Source organism: Myotis yumanensis, unplaced genomic scaffold (assembly GCF_028538775.1).
Source record: "Myotis yumanensis isolate MYYU_CA2020_CCGP unplaced genomic scaffold, mMyoYum1.0.hap1 SCAF_19, whole genome shotgun sequence".
Classification (NCBI taxonomy): domain Eukaryota; kingdom Metazoa; phylum Chordata; class Mammalia; order Chiroptera; family Vespertilionidae; genus Myotis; species Myotis yumanensis.
This window is the reverse complement of record NW_027223770.1, coordinates 1,826,069-1,834,853: the sequence shown is the minus strand read 5'-3', so window position 1 is coordinate 1,834,853 and position 8,785 is coordinate 1,826,069. Positions and strand designations below refer to the sequence as shown.

General features: G+C 41.9%; 1 pseudogene; it reads left to right on the top strand.

The window, feature by feature from the left end:
- The first annotated feature begins 2,360 nt into the window (after window positions 1-2,360).
- On the top strand, window positions 2,361-6,576 carry LOC138998076 (transcription cofactor vestigial-like protein 1; annotated as a pseudogene).
- The last annotated feature ends 2,209 nt before the right edge of the window (window positions 6,577-8,785 follow it).

The window sequence follows — 8,785 nt, the reverse complement described above, 5'->3', positions numbered from 1 at the left end:
TGTCAGGGAAGATACTGGCCTAGGACCTGACTACCCACCATAACTGCTTTTAGTTAAAGTTTTCATTTAAGACCATCTTTTGTGGTTACTTTAGGTCTTTGAGTTTGCAAAACTGCCATGCAATCCTTCCCTGAGCTGGTCAGGTTAGCATGTGGCTTTTTTTTTTTTTTTTTTTTTTTTTTTTTTTTTGTCCACAGGTAATAAATTTCAATCTCTCCCAAGTCCAGGACTCATTTCAGCAATGGTCTATCATTTACCTGTCGTCTGTAGGATGTCCTGCACATTTACCCAGTGTGTAACTGTGGACAGGGAAGAGCCTGCCTCGTGATGACATCATAGGAGTTTCCCCACCCACATGGGGAGGCTGTTCTCTCCGGGGTTAATGCAAATGGAAAACTCACAGAGCATTTGTCCAGGTGATATCTTGTGGTATAGGATGACTAAAAGGTAACAAGAACATAATAGAAAACTAAACCATGGTTAGCCTAAACATGTTGTAATTAATATATCCTGGAAGCTCAATTGGTTTATGTCTCTGGTTAGAGTCTAGAGCAGCGGTTCTCAACCTGTGGGTCGCGACCCCTTTGGCGGTCGAATGACCCTTTCACAGGGGTCGCCTAAGAGCATCCTGCATATCAGATATTTACATTACGATTCATAACAGTAGCAACATTACAGTTATGAAGTAGCAACGAAAGTAATTTTATGGCTGGGTCACCACATGAGGAGCTGGAGTTCCAATGTATGGAAGGGGGTGCTGACGACACCGTGTCCTGGACCTGTGCTAGCTAGCTACAGTCATTACCTCTGTAATATACAAACATGATTAGAAACTATGTTGATTGGTTGCCTCCTGCACACGCCCCAACCAGGGCCCGAGCTGGGGAGAAGCCTGCAACTGAGGTGTATGCCCTTGACAGGAATTGAACCCTGGACCCTTCAGTCAGCAGGCCAATGCTCTTAAAGGGCCAGAAGGTTGAGAACCGCTGGTCCAGAGGAACAAAAGGAAGAAGGAGAAAATCCAATTCAAAGGAAGAGAACGCCGCTCAGGTGACAGCTAAGGCTGTGGCCAGGGACCTTGTATCAACCACCAGAAGGCAAGTTCGGAATGGTCTCATACTTGGCCTCTGGCAATAGGAATAGATTGTTAAGGGTAAATCAGTTTCTTAACCAGAGAAAAGGCAGGAAACTTTGTCTAAAATTCAATTAATAGATGCATCTAAATTGGAATTTGCAAAATTGAGTTTCTCTAGAATAGTGCTGTGTAAGCTGGCTAAATTGGTATACTTTGCTTTCATGGGTTATTATTCCTTTTAAGTAGATAACTCCAATAAATCTGAAGGCATCCAAAGGCTGGGTTATAGGAAATAATTCAAAATTCAGAGAGGGGTTATCATCTATTCTCAAAGAGTAGATAATATCAAATGATTTATATTTGGTTTCAGAGTTTTATCCTCACTCTTTTTTAGCATAGCCATTTTTAGCACATTTCACTATGCATTGGTCTTTTGTTGAGAAGAATATAAAAACAGACTAGCATTCTCTGTGCCTTTTAACATGTAGAATGAGTGAAGGTGGTTGAGAATTCTGCTTTGGACAAATAAAATGTGAGGTGATTATAGACATCCACGTGGAAGAGTGGAACATATGAAAAACCTTAAAACCCATCATCCCCTTCAACACTGATTGTGTCCTGAGCTGGAGTCCTCTGGTCTCAACCATGAAAGGTTTCACAATTCCCATCTCCCCTTGATGTTCCATCCTGACAGCAAACACAATTTATCTGAAACAAAACTTACTTCTTCTTCAACATCTTACCATTCCTATCTCTGATGTGGATTTCATCATCTCTCCAACTCACTTATTAGCTAAACTTCATGGGTCTCTTCACCAAGGCATCAATCAGATCTTTGTTGTGCCCATCCTATACTGCTTTCTTTTTCCACTTCATCCTGAATACTCTAGTCTAGTCCAACATCCCCAGGATTCCTTTTGATTACAGACTCTTCCAACATTTAATTTCATTCCAGGTACCACTTTTATATTTATCTTTCAGTAACAGTCCTTTGGGGGTATCCTCTTTCAATTCAAAACTCTTCATTGACTCACCATTGGTGGTGGAGACTGCTAGATGACCCCCAGGGTCCATTGATCCATAATATTCCAATTAAGTCATTATTTCTTAGAAACAAAACCCTAGACAACGTGCTTAGCTCAGAAACCCACCTTTCTCAGATTCCCTTGTAGTAATGTAACCAGACAACCAAGGCGTCCAGGCTGCCTGTCACTACTTGAGCCAATTAGGCAGAAAAAGGATTGAGTCATATATGGACGTTTTTTTTTCCAATACTGCTGGCAGTATGGAGAGCAGTAGGTCATCCACAAACATCTGCTCTGACCCCGCCCCCCCCGCCCCGCTTACCAGTTGGCTGATTATATACACGAGGGAGAAGATAGGTACGTGCAACTGCGAGCTGCAAGTATAACATGGAAAGGGAAGGGTAGAGTCTGTAGTCCAGCCTTCAGGAGCTCAAAGTCGGATAACAAGGTGGCTAATCTTCTATAATGCTACAAACAGCTCACCCTGTTCCTGGGACTGGAGAATGGTCAGCGCTCCTGAGAAAAACTCCCAGAGGGAGTCAGGGTACAGCACAGCAACCAAATCAAAGCATGTCCTGTCCTTGTCTGTTCTCGAATGTATTTCTTTTCTGAGTCATGGACCCATCGAAGCATCTTATCTTCTCACAGCCTTGTTTCATCCTCCAGTTTCCCAGGGTCTGTAAGAAAACTTCTCATGTACAGTTAGTGAGATGAATGATTATTAGACAACTGTGGCTCTATTCTCATTATATGCCCTTCCCCCTATCAGTAACATTCAGTCACGTGCCAAGAAGGTGTCAGCAGCAGTTATCTGCGTCTATTGAGTTGTTTTCTTCAAAAGGAGCAATTTCTTTATCCTCCTTTCCAGTGCTGAAGTGTGACCATACATTGGAACTCCAGCAACTGTATTGAACCTTAAGATTCTCTTAAGGGTGAAAGCCAATGTGTATTTGGCGACCAACAGCATTTTCAAGACTCTACGTGATTCAAATGAACCTTCAAGTGTGAGAAGCATCTCCCTGGAGCCATTGCACTGCCGCTGAGGTTACTCACAGATAACAACCAAATGCTTCACTTGAGTTGCCAGCAGAGAATGTCAGCCAGTTAGTTCCTGTCAGAAGCTGAAAATTGCATCCTTAGAACTTTCCCTTATGACTTTATTTCTGGTCTCTAGAATAACAATAAATAATACTGATCTACCATCATTGTTTAAAGAAAGCTATCATTGGTTCTAAGCCTTTTCTTTTTAAAGGTGAACAATTCATTTGAATTGGCATTCTTCACATGACCTGATTTTTAGACATTTTATCTGCTTTTAATGCATACTAAGCTGTTAGTGCCCTAATTAAAATACAAAACCAGAATTCAATATCACTTCCTAAATGTGTGGAACTAGATGCCACTCTCAAATCTGCAATCTACTACATGCAAGCTTCACTTAATCACCACTGGTTTTTAAACTATTTTTAACTGATTTTAGAGAGAAAAGAAGGAAGAGGGGATGGGAGAGAGAGAAACCTCAATGTGAGAGGGCAACATCCATCGGCTGCCTCCTGCAAGTCCCCCAGTGGGGATTGAGCCTGTAACCGGGCACGTGCCCTGACTCAGTCGAGCCTGTGACCTTCTGGTGCATGGGCCTGAGCCACACCAGCCAGGGCCACTCCCATTTTGATGTTGTTCCTGTGGCTGACACAGGTTTTTACTTACATGAATATTATAAAAATTATGTTTTGTATTAAAGTGTGTTGAAAATATCAGAAATCACATCTTGTTGGTTTACTTGTTTTAATTATAAAAAACGATGTGTATGTGGGACCTCTCTTTTCTTTCCCTAGAGCTTCATCCAGTATGACTTTGTTTCTAGCTACCTAGTGACACTTCCTCTTGAGTAATTTGCCTGCACCTCAAACTTAACAGCTTTCCCTAACTCCTCTCTGTGCCCTTTTCATAGTTATGTGTTTATGTGCCTTACTACCCTTGTAAATCGCAGTCTCCTTGACAGCTGGATTTCATATTCCCCATAACACCTAGCACAATGAAGTTCAGCACAATACACATTAAAGAAACATTTTGAAATGAATGAGTCGCTGTTTAATCACTGGGACACAGGACATGAAGAGGTTAGACTGCAGCAGAAAGGGTTGGGACACAAAAACCAGCCAAACACGAGAACTCTGCTTGCTCTCTTTAGGGGAAATGTGTAGCTCCCTCTGGGATCGTCCCAACAAAGCAGCTGACCTAGTTTAATAGAATATAAATATAGTGTGTCCCAAAAGTCCCCAAACACCACCACACAAAAGTGTGCCTTCAGCGTTTCAAGTGGTGAAACTAATACAGATCGACCCACTTAGAATGAGCCTCTTTCCACACAGCAGCTCCTGTCTAGTCCAGGGCTGTCCCCCAGGACTCTCGCTGTCTCCAGCCCGTGAGGGTCCACTTCTTCTCTGAATGGCTTTGAAGAATTTATGTTTACTCAAAGACCAATAAAGCCAACAACAAACAGGGAAACAGCAACAACAAATTTTACCCAAATCATGTGGTTGTAAAAAAGAAATAGAGGTGAATATAATCATGCAGAAGACATACAACTTGAGCATTTCCCATCATTTTATAGTCTTCAGTTTGCACAGCCTAACTCAGGACACTATTTATATCTTCTATATGTTTTGTCTGAGGTTAGAAAACTGTCAGTGCAAAGTATATGATCATGGTTTCATGAAATATCTATAAACATCAGTATTTAGGCAAAAAATCACCACCCTGCATTTCCTCCTAGTTGTATAATTTTCACAACTTAAACATCTATATTGTATGCCTAAACACACAGATTCATAACTATTTCTCTATTTTGTCTTTCAATTAGATAGAAAAAAAGGAGTTCCAAGCAACACTACACTTATACTTTTACGTTGACCTATGTAGTTACTTTTACTTATGCTCTTTATTTCCTCCTATAGATTGGAGTTACTGTCTAGTATTCCATCATTTCATTAAAAAAGACTTCAATGTTTCTTATATGGCATATCTCCTAGTGACAAATTCAGTTTTTAATTATCTAGGAATACCTCAATTTCTTATTCTTTTTTGTGGAAATTTTTTTCTGAATGTAAAATTTGTGGTTGACAATTTGCTTGTTTGTTTTGTTTTATTTTTATTGGTTTTCAATTACTCAGCTAACTATGAATTCCTTGGATCAATTCCACATGATCATAATGTATTATTGTTTTGATACATTTCTTCCAAATTTTGGCAGAGGTTTTTGCATCTATGGTGATAAGAGACTGTGTTCTGTAATTTTCCTATATTTTAATGTCTATCTAGATTTCATATCAGGATAAAACTCACTTCATAAAATGAATTTAAAAAGGGTGCTTCTGCCCAGTGGGTATGGCTCAGTGGTTGAGTGTTGACCTATAAAGCAGGAGGTTAGGGCACATGCCCAGATTGTGGGCTCAATCCTCAGTAGGGTGCATACAGGAGGCAGCTGATCAATGACTCTCTCTCATCATTGATGTTTCTCTCTCTCTCCTCATTTCCCTTCCTCTCTGAAATCAATAAAAAATGTGTTTAAAAAAAAGAAGGATACTTCTATTTTTGGAAATATTTATAAAGAATTAAATGTAAAATTCACCAGTAGAGTTATCTTGGCCTGAAAGTTTCTTTAATGGACGTTTAACGTGCTGAGCTGCTCTGAAGGAGCCAGGCAGCTCTGGCCATCAACACGCCTTGACCGCCGCGGGCATCTGCCTCTGGCTCTGGCTCAGCTGATGGCTGGATTTAAGCTGTCACCTGTGTCGCAGTGGAAGAAATGAGAGTGCGTGCCGGCGGGTGCAGAAGCCTGTAGAGATGGAGTGGAATCCCCGTGTGTCCTTTTCATCAGCAGCGGGGGGATGAATGCTTCTCCGAGCGCTGATCACTGTCAGGAGCCCCCGGGACTGAGCCCTGCGCCAGCGTGGAGAGTGTCCTGGGAATGAGAGCGACAGGCCTCCAGAGCAGCGGCGTGTCCCTTCTCAGCGGACAAAGCCACAACCAGAAGTATCTTTTGCAAATGGTGCCGCCAACTGCATCACGAATGGGCTTCGTTCCATGGCTGTGGATCAGTCCCCACTGCGGCCGGCCGACTGGGAGTCCCTGTGTTCAGCCTGGCAAGCTGGGCATTCCATCTCCCCACCGCCCGGCCTCTGGGAGCCTGAGTCTATGCCTAACGGGAGAAGGGAGTCCCCCGACATTTCCTCCAGCGAGAGAGAGGCGCACCCATCCTCAGAACCCGCCAGGTGGGAACCGCAAATCTCCCCGCAGCCAGCCCGGTCGCCCTCAGCCTGCGCGGCTCAGCACCGGGAGAACAGTTCCGCCAGAGGTGGTGCCAGCGCCAGCCTGGCCAGTGGCAAAGGCCAGTCTCCATGGAGAAGAAAAGACTTTCCTTTTACTGAACTTCGGTTTGAAGAAGAGAATTGCTTTTTACAAACCTGCTCATGATTTTCCACTGTGAACCCAGAGAGTCTGAAGACATCACGGTCCTTTTCTCTTTTTGCCACTAAAGAGCCTTGAGTCTGGATCAAGTTTGCGTCCTCCCTAAAATCGTACGCTTCTCTCCTTGGCACCCACGCCCTAGGCAGGGGTTTCAAGCTTGTTGAGTGATTCCCACATATAAAACCATGAAGAAAGCTGTTCAGGGATGGGGAGCATGGAGGCCCCCCTGCACCCACTGCTCTCCCTGCACCCACTGCTCTCCCTGCACCCACTGCTCTCCCTGCACCCACTGCTCTCCCTCCACCCACTGCTCTCCCTGCACCCACTGCTCTCCTGCTTAGAAATCATAGTCCTCTCGCCCTCCACTAGCAGGTCTTTCAAAACAAGACTGACCGTGGGGTGTCCCAGGAGGCTGTCCCACTTTTGTAACTGAATAGAGATACCAGGGCCAGCCTGAAACTTTCCAACCTTAACCAGACTGGATCAACTTCACTCCTGCCTTTGCCAAAACCAAAATGAAAATGGGTGGGCACGACCTATTGATAAAGGGCTGAGGCTGCCATTCCCTGCACCCTCAGAGTCTGGAAGGAAACTGGAAAGATCTCAGGCTGGCCCTGATGAATGAAATAGTTTCACTTGGAAATTCTGATTCCTCAATTCAAAAGAGTGATTCCAACTGGGATTGCTGAGAAATCTGAGGACTAACTTATTATTGGAAGTTAGTTAGCAAACTGCCTCATTCCAAGCTGCTGGGCCTAGAGTAGGTGTTGTATCCAGAGCATTTCTTGGCCACAGTTCTCTGAGTTCCTGTGTGCCCTTAGCTCAGGGGGAGGGCTCTGGCATCTGATACCCCACGGGCATTCCTCTGGGCCTTGGCGGCACCTGGCAGCCTTCCTCAGGGCCAGCCTAGCTCTCATAAACAACAAACCTTTCTGTTAGCTCTTTCACTGTTGGTGACATCTGGGAAAATTAACTTTTTTCAGCACAGAATCATTGGGGCTGCCCATATAGATAACCCACAGTATCTTAGATGAATTAGAGGCGAAAGGCAAGGGTTGGTCCAAGACATAGTGGCAAGACTTCCCTACAGATTGTTCTTGATAAAGTGACAAATTTCTCCAAACTCACATCTCTAACCTAGGAGAGCCTGTGTCCCCTGTGAGGTAGCACTTACCAAGGGACAGCCCTGGGAGCCCCTGTCAGTGGTCCCCCTCCACACTCACTTGCTCTGGTGGAACAGCTCAGAGGGTAAATAATAGAACTTCACTTTTCTGGGGAAAAAGTAAAAAAGAAAATAAAAAGAAAGTTTAAAAGCTATTGTGTATAATATACAGATTATGGTACTTTTTGGTTCTCAATAAATTATCCCATTTTTATAAGTATAACATTTACTGGCGTAAAGTTCTCCATACTATTTATTTAACATTTTGAAGGTATATTGGATTTGTTGTCCTGGCCTCTATTTTTCCCCCAATCATGGAAATTTGTATGTTTTCTCTTTTTTATTTCTTTTAAATATGGCTGGAGGTTTCTAATTTTATTTTTTTAAGAAGCCTCTTTTTTGTTTCAGTGATTTTTTAAGTCATTTTTAAATTTTTATTAATGCTTGCTCTTATATTTATTATTTTCTCATGTAGGCTTTGCATTTAATTTTAACCTCTTCTTATTCATTGAAGTGGAATTTTATTTGAGACTTTTGTAATATAAGCATTTTATGCTACAAATTTTCCTCTAGTCACTATTTTATCTGTGTTCCATACTTTGATATTGTATTATTATGCTTATTTAAGACAAAGAATTGAAATGACATTGTGATTTTATCATTGCCTCATTTATTTAGATATATGATATTTAATTTTCAAATATTTGGGGATGCTAAATACATCTATCTATTATTCATTTCCAGTTTGATTCCACTGTGGTCACAAAACATACTTCATATAATTTAAATTCTTTTCTATTCTTTGAAATATGTTTTTAGCTTACAAATTATCTATTTGGTGAAATTTTGAAGTATTGTTTAAAGGGATGAGTATTCTTCTGTTTTACTATATTCTATAAATATTACTTGCATAAAGGTAATTGTTATTGTTGTTTAGATTTTATATTTTCTGACTGGCTTTCTTCTATATTCTTGCTGAGAAAGGAGTATTGATGTCCCCAGCAATGTCTGTGGATTTATCTAATTCTTCTTTTAGTACTACCAATTTTGGCT